Source organism: Rattus rattus, chromosome 14 (assembly GCF_011064425.1).
Source record: "Rattus rattus isolate New Zealand chromosome 14, Rrattus_CSIRO_v1, whole genome shotgun sequence".
NCBI classification, from domain to species: Eukaryota; Metazoa; Chordata; class Mammalia; order Rodentia; family Muridae; genus Rattus; species Rattus rattus.
This window is the reverse complement of record NC_046167.1, coordinates 29,301,768-29,314,225: the sequence shown is the minus strand read 5'-3', so window position 1 is coordinate 29,314,225 and position 12,458 is coordinate 29,301,768. Positions and strand designations below refer to the sequence as shown.

Below are 12,458 nucleotides of genomic sequence, written 5' to 3'. Positions count from 1 at the left end.
CCAGACAGTGTTCTATTAAAAACAGAATGGGCTTTATTTGGTTGTATTTTGTTTTGTTTTGTTTGTTCCTTTTTATGCTTTGGGTTTGTTTTGTTTTGTTCTTTTGTTTTTTATTTCTCTCTATAACAGCCTTGGCTGCCTCTTTTCAGTGGACTATTTTTTAAAGTTTGTTTGTTTTTATTTTTAGAGGCATGCTGGCCTCGAACTCAGGGGTAGGCCTGTCTCTGCTTCTGGGATCAAAGGGGCCCCAGCACACCTGCCTGGCAGTTTAAGCGCTTGTTGCTAGGTGTTTTTCTTAAGCACTTCTTAGTAAGTATTCTTCATACACATAGGAAAATACTTGTTACAACTCCATCTATGACTCCACTTCTTACAATTAGATAACACACAAGGAAATGAGATTTTATATTATAGTTAACTAGTAAAAATAAGTTGTTTCTGGGTACACAAGTGAAAGGAAAGTATAATAGAACGTTTAGAGACAGGAAAATGTATTTAACTTCTGAAGTAAGTCTTGGACCTTTAAAATGTTACTTCTAAAGCTAGGCATGGTGGTTCATGCCTTCAGTTTTGCTTAGGGTGGGGACAGAGTAGAAGCTACCTTTGTGGTGAAGAGGGAGACCCTGTCACAAATGAAAAAGTGGCAGTGACTCTCTTGTGAGATAGGAACCCACTGTTTAACTGCTTTCATAGGGTCATTGTCAGTAGGTTCCTGATGCCTTCTGCATGCTCATAGACTGGAGTCTTTGCGAACCCTCTAAATGCTCATAGGCTGTTGGAGTAATTTAAACTTAGTGGGTGCCCAGCTCTGCATCTTTAACTGCAGTAAGTAAATTTCATCTAACAATTGGCAACCTGTTGCTGTGTTGTACATAAATAGCAAACTTGCTGGTTTTGAGAAGGCTCTGGGTTATAGCCTTAAGGAGTGCAGAAGTCAGCTCTTTAAAAAGCTTAGCTCTTCACCTTTGGATATGCATTGTGGCATAGCTTACTGAATTTTGCAACAGATTCCCCTCAGTATTACCAAGTATAGAGGCATAATTTAAAATGTCATGCGAGTGATGATTTTTTTTTCAGTTCAGTCTTTTTAGAATTATGTTAATAATTTAGAACCCCAAATAACACTTATATACACTGAGACAGTGCACCTGGACTGAGTCCTTTGACAAGTCACTTCACCTTACTGGATGGACCTTAGTCTGGTCCTGCCTTACAGGGTGACTCCGAGGCGTAAGAAGAAGCATGTAAGAACAATGAGCACACACGTGCTGTGCCACATACTAGTTAGGTTTTAGAATGACCTTTTTTATTGGTACTCAAAAGTGATTTAACATTTATGTAATCCGAAATTTTTGATTATCTGGTGTAAAATGTATTCTCTTCCCTAGAGAGTTCCACAGTACAGTGGTATAAACTGTCTTTAAGTTTAGGTGATTATTAAAACTGAATATTAGTTAGATCTAAGACTAGTCTAACCTGTGATGTTGCTTGAGTGGGTATACACAAGGCTATCTTAGCTGAGAAAGACAAGGTCCTAACCTATACTGGTTTCCTGTTTTAAAAAAGGTGGTGTGCCTTAGATCTGGAATTAATGTCATCCTTTGCCTATCATTTACAAAGAAGGTAATTACGGTTCATGGGTAATTGGTTCTGGTCTAGTGTTGACAGGCTCAAATTTAAAGCCCAGTTCTAAAGGATATCTAGGAAATAAATGGATGAAATAGTCAGAGTACTTTGATTGTTGTAAGAACTTGGGATTAGAGCCAGAATTCTGTAATCAGCTTCAAATTATGTTTTATTGATAAAAGCGGTCTGAGGTTAAAACAGTATAAATGTACTAACACTGAAGTGTAAAGAGGTCTGAGGTTAGAACAGTATAAATGTACTAATACTGACGTGTAAAGCAAAAGTCTGGTCATTGTTTCAGAGATCCTTGAGGTGAGAGGCATTGTGCAAACAGTAAACAGCCAAGGTTTATATGCTTATGTAGCAAATGTTGCATTTTCTGGGAAGCAAGTAAGTCCCATGGGTGCAGCAGTGACCGCACAAGGATGTTCTGTGGGTCTCATACTCTAGCCTATTGGCTTTGTGATGATGGGAATTGTGTGTGCTTCAGTTGCACATGGATGTGTTTCTAGAGTCTGAAATAGTGTCTAGTATGTAGTGTCAGTATTCAGGATTGAATGACTTGATGAGAAGGGGGAGTATGAAAAAGTAAACTTTAACATGATTCTTATACGGCAGTAAGATAAAAATACAGAATTCCAGAGAGGAGGCAGACAGTTTTCTTTAAGTAGTGGTCGAGGCACATTTAAGTACCTGAGACTTGAGTGCTGAGAATGAGCCAGCCCTTTGAAGAATTTTGAGGTAGAGAACCTTCCAGAGAGAAAGCCCAAGGATGGAACCAAAAGAAGACCTATGTGACCAAAACACAGGGAGGCTGTAGGGTGCTCAGGGGTGAGTAGTTGCAAGTGCTTTGAAATAGGTTTTATATAAAGAAGAACATATTCTACCCGTTTTTTTCTAATATCATTCTGAAATACCATGTGGGGAATAAGTTTTTTGGGCAAGAGTGGACGTGAGTTTATTTGTTTGGAAATGAAGAGAACTCAGTGGATTTGAGATACATTTTGAGGTGGAACCAATAGGACTTGATGAATTTGAATCAGCCTAAGCCCAGGTTTTACTTGAGCGGCTGGATAGGTGATGGGGACACTAAACTGGGATGGGGGAAATTAGGGAGGAAAACATAGAAACCAAAGACTTTGGAAAGCCTCTTAATCCAAGTGTGATTCGGCATAGGAGAATGTAGTACAGCCAGCAACCGAGAGTGTGAATCGTGAAAGCCATGGCTCACTACTTGTTATAGGCTGGGTGGGAAGTGTCCCTGTGGGTTTATGTATTTAGACTCTGGAATTCCAGTGGATAAAGCTGTTTTGGGGGGTTTATGGAGCCCTTAGGAGATAGGACCTAGCTGAAGGAAGTGAGTCACTGGGAATCCAGTCTTGAAATAGCCCTTCCTGTCTCACTTCAGTGGATCTGTCTTTATTGGTCAGCATCTTATAACAAGCAACTGTGGCACGACCCTCTAGATACCTCACTCCCATGGTAGTCTACATCCTCTTAAACTGTGAGGCAAAATGAGCCTTTCCACTCTGAAGTTGCATTTGTTTCATGTGTTGTAAAAGCAATGGAATTATAACAAGTAGTGCTGTTTCATTTGAATAGTATTGTTTGACTTTAGCTTATGACTTATGCTATAGACTTTAGCAACTCGGGAAGAACTGTTATGTAAGAGGTGCCATTCAAGAATGGAAACGTTTAAGGAGGTTGGCAGAAACAATCAGAGTGGAAACTGGAAGGGACTGAGGTCTGCAGATGATGTCTAGAACTGTTTCAAAGTCCTAATCCAGACAAGGGAGATAAGAAAGCTGAGCCGCGGATTGTTTTGAGGATTCTGGTCGAAGCACAAGAAAGAAATCCCAAGTACAGGCTGGCAGCACAGTGTGTTAGAGACAGAATTTAGCCTTTGAGGGATACTGATACAAAAGCTGCATAGAAAGAGTGCCAGGGGCCCTGTTGTGCTTCCTGAAGCTGTGCTGAGCTGACAGAAACTTCATGTCTGTGGGAGGAGGGATGGGTCTAGAAACACAGAGCTTGGAACGTTACCCATCCTGGCCAGAAGAGACATCAATCTAGAAAGCACTCTGGAAAGTTATCACCAGTTTGTTCTAAGCTAATGACTGTTCTAGGATTGAAAGATTGAACACAAGGCTCAAACAATTCTGAGATTAAAACAACCTGTGTTGGAAACTAATCTGCAGCACAAAACTCAGCATCTGGCACTTCAGATCACCAAGATGAGGCTATGCATCAGGCACACCTGTAATGGTAACACTGAAGCTGAGTCAGGAGGATTGCTTTGAGTTTGAGACCAGCCTGAACTATATAGTTGAGGCCACTATGGCCCCATACCACAGCCCTGTTTCAGAAAGGAAACAAAGAAATTACCATTCAAAGAGCAGAAAAAATGTGTCCCAATTGGTAATCACAAAAGTAGATAAAGCATTTAAAGGTATAAATAACAGTAAGTTACTCCAGTTAATATAAAAATGATTTCATTTAAAAAGACGAGATGATCCCATCTTCTCGAACTCGGTAGCTCTGCTCTTGATTAGCCCTTCCCTGTCTCCCCAGGATCCATTTGACTGGGGAGTTGGTTACTAGCTAGAGAAGGAATACCCCCTCTCTTGAGGAAGGGAAGGCAAGCTATGTGGGGGTTGGGAGGTAGGTAGTAGAGTTGGTAATGAGGATGAACTGACATAAACCTGTGTTTCTCTGTGACCCATGAGATGAGATCATCACTCCCTGTGAGGAGGGAACCTGGATGATTAAACTTACTGTGAAAATGTGATTGGAATGATGGATTTGCTGGAAGCCGGGGTTGTGATTATTCTAAAGTGATCATTTGGACAACTCAGTGAAAATGTAGACAGTGGGGTTCATCCAAGGTTGACATTTGCCCAGGAGGTACAGAAAATGAGAGGGGTAATGAAATCACGAGTGTTTGTGAAACAGGTTATGATGTCAGCCATGCGGTTTGAACTGTAAGCAGAGAACGAAGATGCAGGGGGTCTAATGAATAGAGAAAGTTGGTATGGGACTCACTGGAGTGAAAGGCTTTGTGGGGTTGATTGTTTCAAGAATAGGGTAGGGAAAGGAACTGAGTCAGGAGAGGAAAGAGAAGGATGCTTGAGTTTAGGTTTTAGAGGTACAACTGTGGTGAAATCAAGCTCTCTGGGATAGAACCTCAGGACGGTGTTAGAAGTGGCTGTGAGAGTCCTGATGTCAGGTTATTCCAGGTGTGCATACTCTTAGGAATGACCCCAATGCAATATTGGGGATGAGCTGAGCTCTAGAGGACAGACCAAAGCACACCATGGCTTCCAGAAAAGCATGAGAGTAGGAAAGAAAGGCCAAGAAAAAGCATGGTTGGGCTAGCTGTGGAAACCAAGGGAAGGTGGATGTTATGTGTGATGAGGAAACGAATAGCTACTCAGGCACTGCTTGGGGGATATGCAGAACCAGTTAGAGCAAGGCGTAGAAACTGGAAATATAAACTGGTACGTTCAGGAAAAGTGGAGGAATTGGGTCACAGTTGCAGTTGAAATCAGAGCGCAGGGAAAAGCCAGAGAAACAGTTGTTTTCACGCTCTTTAATAACGGTTTACAAACCCCCACTAGAGGCTGAGCTCTAAGGGCTAACCGTGCTGTCGTCAGAGATGGTAGGAGCTTGCAGAGGACTGCTCCACTGTACAAGTTCCTAAACCCCTGAGCTAGGAGAGCTCTTCTCACTCCTCATAGATAAATATTCTCTTGAGAGAAGGGAGGACTCTGGGTCTTGCTGTATTTTGCCTTTTGCCACTGCTTCCCGAGTGTTGTGATTACAGATGTTTTAATACTCGGGAAGTGGACTTTATGGGTTGTTATGGAATATCTGAGACCTCTCCTTCATCCTCTACATTGGTCCTTAACAGAGGCTTAATTAATTTCATACTATGAGATTTTCTGGAAGTTTTGGAGGCTTTTTAATTGACAGTTATTAGGATATCATTGCAGTTATTAACAGGTGGCCTGTATACATTTCACAATATAAAAATAGTCACAGAGAACATTGCATTAGATAAAATGTGTATGTGAATTATCTACATCTGGGTCCTGATTCCATGTTTCTCTGTGAAGTCTGTCTATCCATCTTTCTCTCCCCCTACTGTATGTGTGTGTTGTTAGTTTTGAGACACAACTGCCTTTTCCAGAAATGGCAGCTAATATGTAAAGTGCTATATAATATATAATTCTTACATTTGCTCAGAAAGACAGAGGTGTTACAAAGGGTATATTATTGGCTGTGGAGTGCTTTGTCAGTGGGGTCTAGTTTTATTTATGATTTATTGTGACTTAATGTATTCAGAAGCATTGCTTACTGGACAAGAGAGTCAATTCAGACCAGTTGTTTCCTGTGGGATAGCTCAGACAGCAGAGTTATTAGCTGTCTAGAACACGTTGAGACGATGGGGGCGGGGAGGGGATCTTTGCCTTTTTAAGTTTTGCGACTTTTCATGCTTTTTGTTTTGTTTTGAGACAAGGTCTTCCTGTTCAGCATTGACTGGTGTTGAATTCACTATGTAGACTGTCTAGCTTCCAATTTGCAGAGATTACCCATCTCTGCCTCCCAGATGCTGCGATTGAAGGTGTGAGTTACCATGACCAGCTAGATACTTTGTAAGCTCTCATAGTTGCTCTGCCACTTGATACATTTAAACCTAAGAATCTCTGTACAAAGGTTAGAACATTGTCTTAGGAATGTTTATAATCACTTTTTCTCATAGAAGATGCAGGAACCCCTTTTATGATAAACGGGAGCCCGACGTGGTCTCTGGCTGGTGACTCCACTTGTCACGGTTCACTTGGCTCCTTTGCCTATCCTGCCTTTCTTTTCTGTTGTTGTTTTGTTTTGTTTCATTTTGTTTTAGAGCAAGACTAGATTTATTAGCGAAATATGAGAAAGAACTCTTAAGAGTGTGAGGGGCTCCACAGGGAAAACCCTTTAAATCTGTACTAGCAGTTTCCTGCTCCACAACAGGTGATTCCCAAGTTTGGCAGCTTGAACCAGTATTTGTTGGTACTGAGGGCTGAGGATTTAGAGGTAGTTAATCTTCATTATGCTGTCTGGAGCCTTAGAATAGCAGTCCTTCCAGCATAGCACCTCTCTTCCTCCAGGGTAAAAGTGTGGGAGAAGGGCCATAGGCTTCTGTAATCTGATTTCAGAGTTTATATACTGTTAACATGCGTTGGTCGCATAGATCTACCTAGGCAAACGGTTAGAGGTTTGCAGGTGGCCGGGACTGAGAGACATGGCAGTCATCTTCACATACCTTCCATATGCAGATTATCCTTCCTTACTCGGCCCAAAGCCCCCCCAGGCTCACCAACTACTGCCTGAACTCAGAACCAGGTTCTTACCTAATTTAAGTACAGTTGACAGTTGCTGAGTATAGTTTTGGTGTTCAGTTTCATGAGCATAATTCTTCTTGACCTGGGAAGCTAAAAATAACCTCCAACATGGTAAAGTTGAGTCATGTTTTCAGCCAAGTACCATTGTTTGCTTTCTGCCAGCATTTGGGCTTCTAAGGGTCTGTTTTCTACTATCTCTTGTCTCATACAGTGCAAGAGACCAGTGTTCCTACACGTATAATTCTTTTAAAAACGTTTTGAGTTTTCTTCAAGTTGTATTGAGTTCTGTTAGTTGAAATTTCTTGTTTAATTTGTGTGTGTGTGTGTGTGTGTGTGTGTGTGTGTGTGTGTGTTTACATATAAAAACACATAGGTAGTGTCTTTTAGCCCAGTCTGGCCTTGAACTTGGATTCCCAGTCCTTCTTCCATCAGCCAAGTGCTGATCTCACAAGCATGACCTACCTATACCTAACACCTAGCCTGTGAGAATAACCTTGAGATTAGCCCTTAATTGGTCCTACAATTAAGAGAGACAGCACTCTTAAATTTCTGAGGTCTATGAGCTCACCTGTGAGAGACAGGACTCTCAGTAGCTTTTCTGTGGTCTGAGATATTTGACAGAGTGAACTGAGGCCTAAGCCTGTAATCTCAGCACTCACCTGTAATTCCACTGTAATCCCAATGTGTGGGGCCTAAGGAAGGATGGTTCCAACTGAGGCCAGCTTGGGCTGCATAGTGAGACCATGTCACAAGAAAGATGTGATTGACTTTTTCAGCAAGCCATTTGGATCATGATTTCTGGCAGTGCCTGGAGTTTGGTTTTGACTCAGCATCCATTTCCAAATATATGCTTCATTTGTAAAGAGAAACTGCACTGTTTTCAAGACCATCAACTGGCCCTTGATTTAATTATTTATTAGTATATATAATGGGGAAAAAGCATTTCTAACTTTGATTCAGAACATCTCCCTAGTCCCTAGTTCCAGCAACTAGTTCACTAGGTAAGTTTTCTACTTTTCATCTATCTAAAGGCAAAAGCATAAACTTCCTGCCTCTTCCAGTGTCTAGTATCTTACCCTCTGCTTGTGTGCCCTCACCTGCATAGCCATGTGACACACTGCCAGGCATCATCAGTGACCTCTTTGGTCATGGGTTCTCTTTGGTCAATGGACTAGTTCCAAAGCTACTCTATTTTAGCTTTTTGTTAGAGCAGCAAAGAATCAGTATCAACATGTGTGTTATCTGTTACCATGTAATTACCCCAAAAAGTTAGCAGCTCAAAACCTCAACCAGTTAAAATCTCATGGTTCCAGAAGGTCCAGGAGCCACGTTACTGGCAGTTCTCACTCCAGTGTAAGAACAGTAATTTAGGGTTGTCAACACTGCTTGCTTGCAAACTGCTTCCAGACTCATATTCTCAGCCCATGGCTTCTAGAGGTTCATCATCACCCAGGCCTCTCTATACCTACATGAATTCGTTTAGCATCTGGCTTCCCCCATAGCATAGGGCCCAAGAAATACGAAGAACACACCCAAAGCCTGCTCTTTGGTTACCTAATCCTATAAAGCCATTTATAATGTCACCTTGCCATTGGGTCACCTTTGCCTTGGTGCTCACACATTTGCCAGGATTCTGAATACCAGGAAGGAAGTGCGTCTCAGATTAGTCTTGAAGGTTAGCTGCCACAGGCCCTTTTCCCTTTACCCAGGCAGAAAGCATCATCTTTAAGAACTTAATATTGAGTTAGGGATTTAGCTCAGTGGTAGAGCGCTTGCTAGGCAAGTGCAAGGCCCTGGGTTCGGTCCTCTGCTCCGAAAAAAAAATAAATAAATAAAGAAAGAAAGAACTTAATATTAAGGTAACAAATGTTTCTTAAATGAATGTTTAATAGGAGCCAGGTGTGGTAGCTCATACCTCTAGTCCCAGCACTCAGGAGGCAGAGGCAGGTGGAGCTCTGTGAGTTCAAGACCAACCTCTTTTACAAAGTGAGTTCTGGGGCAACCAAAGCCACATAGGGTTTCAACCCTATCTCAAAAACAAAAACAAACAAAAAAAGTTCTGGGGAACTTAAGCATTCATCAACATCATATTCTAAATGACACCTATTATTGGCGTTTTGAGAGTAAAACTAAAAGTAGACTTTAAGATATGGGTTATATGGAGGACATGAGAGTGTCATGAACTCTCTTGAAGTATAACCTGTGAAGTCCTGTGTTCAGTGTGCCAACTTGCACGTTTGAAAATGTGTTCTCAGAATGCGATGCTGATACTATGCTGTCTGCACACATGGCTTTTCCCTCATAGTGCTTAAAACTCAGGTGATAAATTACATAGAGGTCTGTTCTTAAACTCCCAGTTTTAAAGATGAGAAGTAATTATTTTAGTTTACTGCAGTTATGTTCCTTCCATAATGAAAATAAGCCAAGTTGAAGTTCCTGAAAAGTCACGTTGCTCTAATTCTCAAAATTAATTTCCTACTTGAATTAAAATTTTTTGCATCCATTTTTATCTCTTTGATCTGGAAATAAAGATTGATGGCAAATGCTTTTACTACCTGCAGTAACGCTCCCATCTGCCACCTGGCAGTGGGACACACACTGAGAAATTTGTTTAAGGTTCCTGACTTTTGTGAAGTTTTCCTTGTAATACATTTGCACTAAAATAAGAGGTTTTTTTTTCTCCTGTATATCAGGAAATATTAAAGAATCAGCTTTGTAAATACACTTTCATTTGATGTGTTTGTCCCGTAGCCTTTGTTTGGTTGTGTTTGTACACGGTCAAACTTTGTAACCCTGGCGGGCCATGAACTCTCTGGTCTTCCCAGCCTTACCCTCCTAAGTGCTGGAATTATAGGCACATGGCACAGTTTTATAAAAAGAATTACTAGACTTTATTAGAGATGTCTTGACATGAGCTCTTTCTTACTCAGCTAAACAGACTGGTGTTAAACCACCCTTTCACTGAGTGTACATGTTCAGCTTTGGTAAGCCCCAGTGGAAAGGTTAGTCTGGCAAGAAGTCGAGGATTTAATTGGACGAGTCTGCCAGGCTAACAAACATTGCCAATACCATGTGTCTAAAGGAACTTCCTAAAAATTCCTAATGTTCTAGCAGGCACAAGTGCTTGCCATGAGTGCCTGATGACCTGCATGCAATCGCCAGAACCCGTAGGAAAATGGGAGGAGCCACCCACGTACACATACATCATACAAAGAATGCTAATACACTTTTAAAAATGGTCATTGTTGTCATTCCCACTGCTATGCCACTTCCCTAGTTTAAGAGACTGCGTCTCACTCAGCTGTAAAGTTCCTAACTAAGCTTTCCAAAATTCTAGTTGCTGCCTCCTCTATTCAGAAGTCAGTTCTTTGAAGACAGGAAAACTGTTGCTGCTGGTTTTGAAGTGATGTGTGATGCCGTGCTGGCTAGTTTTATGTCAGCTTGACACAAGCTAGAGATATCTGAAAGGAGGGACCTCAGTTGAGAAAATGCTTCCTTAAGATCTAGCTGTAAGGCACTTTCTTAGTAGGAGAGGACCCAGACCACTGTGGATGGGACTGTTCGTGAGCTGGTGGTCCTGGGGTTTGGCTTTCTTATTTTTTCAAAAAAAAAGGAAGCAGACTGAGCCAGCCTTGAGGAGTAAGCCAATAAGCAGCACTCTGTCGTGCATCAGCTTTTGCTTCCACATGCCCCGTCCTGACTTTCTTCAGCGATAGACTCTATGATGGGAAAGTATACGCCAAAGAAACTCTCTGCTCCCCAACGTGCTTCTGGTGTTCATCACAGCAGAGAAACGCTAACTAGGACAGATGCTCTGGGCTTTTGTCATCTGGCCTGTTTCTCTTTACTTCTGAAGGCTTCAGGGTCTTTTAGCAGCTCTTCTTTATTTCCATTGTTAAAGCATTTCTCGACTATTCCCCTGCTGAGTTTACTAATGGTCCCTTCCTTGGTTGTACATTATGAGACTGAGAGTCACAGGCTGCCACAATTGCTGCTGACGCTTCTGTTTTATATAAATTGGTTGCTACAGTCTTTTACTACAGGAGTCTGAGCTCCAGCTACAATTAGCATTGGATTTTAATGTCTATTATTTCTGACTAGGTTGGTTAACTTATTCATGCATTGCTAGCCAGTCTAGCCCAAGGCTGTGTTTGCTCCTATTGCACTTCCAAGTTCTATCAAGATGCTGGTTTTGCCATGTGATTGCTATGATGAGACAAGTTTCTTAACCACTAGGCTTCATCACTACACTCCTGTCACTTAGTGCAGATCCGTAAGTATGACTGGCATGACCATTTGTGTCTGTTATCAGACAGGACAGGGAAGGCACGGGTTGGACTGTGAGCACAGAACCTGGCTCCATCCTCGTGGCTTTGCAGCAAAGAGTTCTTTCTATCACCACATTGCTCTTTTGCTTGACTTGAGGCTTCTGTTCTTTGTAACTTCATTCCAGGATGTAGACTGTGGCAGAGTGGCCTCAATCCCAAATGTGACTTTAGTGGAAGAAGGGGCTTAGAAGATCAATCAGCTGTGGTCAGAATTTGACCAGTAAAAATAATGTACCAAACCTAGCCATCGAGGAACCAGTAATTATAGTCTTAAGTGTAAGTATTTGGGAGATAATCTTCACTTTCGGCTAACTGAAGGTTTGGCTCCTTTTTGACAAAATGAATTCATCTCCACAGTGAAGCCTACCTGGAAGTCCCAGTTAACTACAGCATCAAATGTAAATTAAGGTCTTTGGATTTTCAGATAATAGCATATAATTCTTCCTAGGACTGTATAGGTCTGGATGCGTTGCCTCGTGCCCCGGATGTAAATAACAACTGCCACACAACACCCTCTCCTCCTCTGCCTCCCCATCTGAGAGTCAGTGGGAGTAACAGACAGGATGACTAAGAAACTCTCCATATAGATGAAGGAAGGTTGGGAGAAGTGCGCAGAAACTCACAGGACATGCCTGTTCGTCAGTCAGGCACAGGTCTGCCGCCGCAAGAAAGAGGCGCCCTGCTCCATAAGCCTTTGTGCTTCTGTGTTGACTGACAGCTTTCCTCCTCTTCATCTGATGTGTGCCCTGGCTTTGAGAGTTGGAATAATTCACAGCCACCTTTCTGCCTATGGCAAGGCAGAGACAGCATGCCTCCAACTGCCTGCTGTTGATGTCTGTTCGTGCCTTTGTTGGCACTTAGGCTTTGTGCTGTTCTGCCTCCTGGTTGGCTTCCACTGTGTTTCCTTTCTGCTCAGTATGCCAGCCAGTGTTTCTGTCCAGATGTGTCTCTTCTAAAACTGCTTCCTACTAGCTTTGTTTGTGTCTAGCTGCCCATTGTTTCTCCCCACTGTGTGTGAGTGTGTGTCTGTGTCCCATCTTATGTAATGCCAAATAGAAGAACAACCAATATATTCTTTTCTTTCTCAGCTTTTGTTACCTTGTTTTTTTGTTTTTTT

At 41.9% G+C, this 12,458-nt stretch overlaps 1 protein-coding gene across 3 annotated transcripts in view; it reads left to right on the top strand.

Annotated features, from left to right (window-relative positions):
* Positions 1–12,458, top strand: part of Epc1 (enhancer of polycomb homolog 1) — a 90,391-nt gene that overhangs the window by 32,456 nt on the left and 45,477 nt on the right. The window lies entirely within an intron of this gene.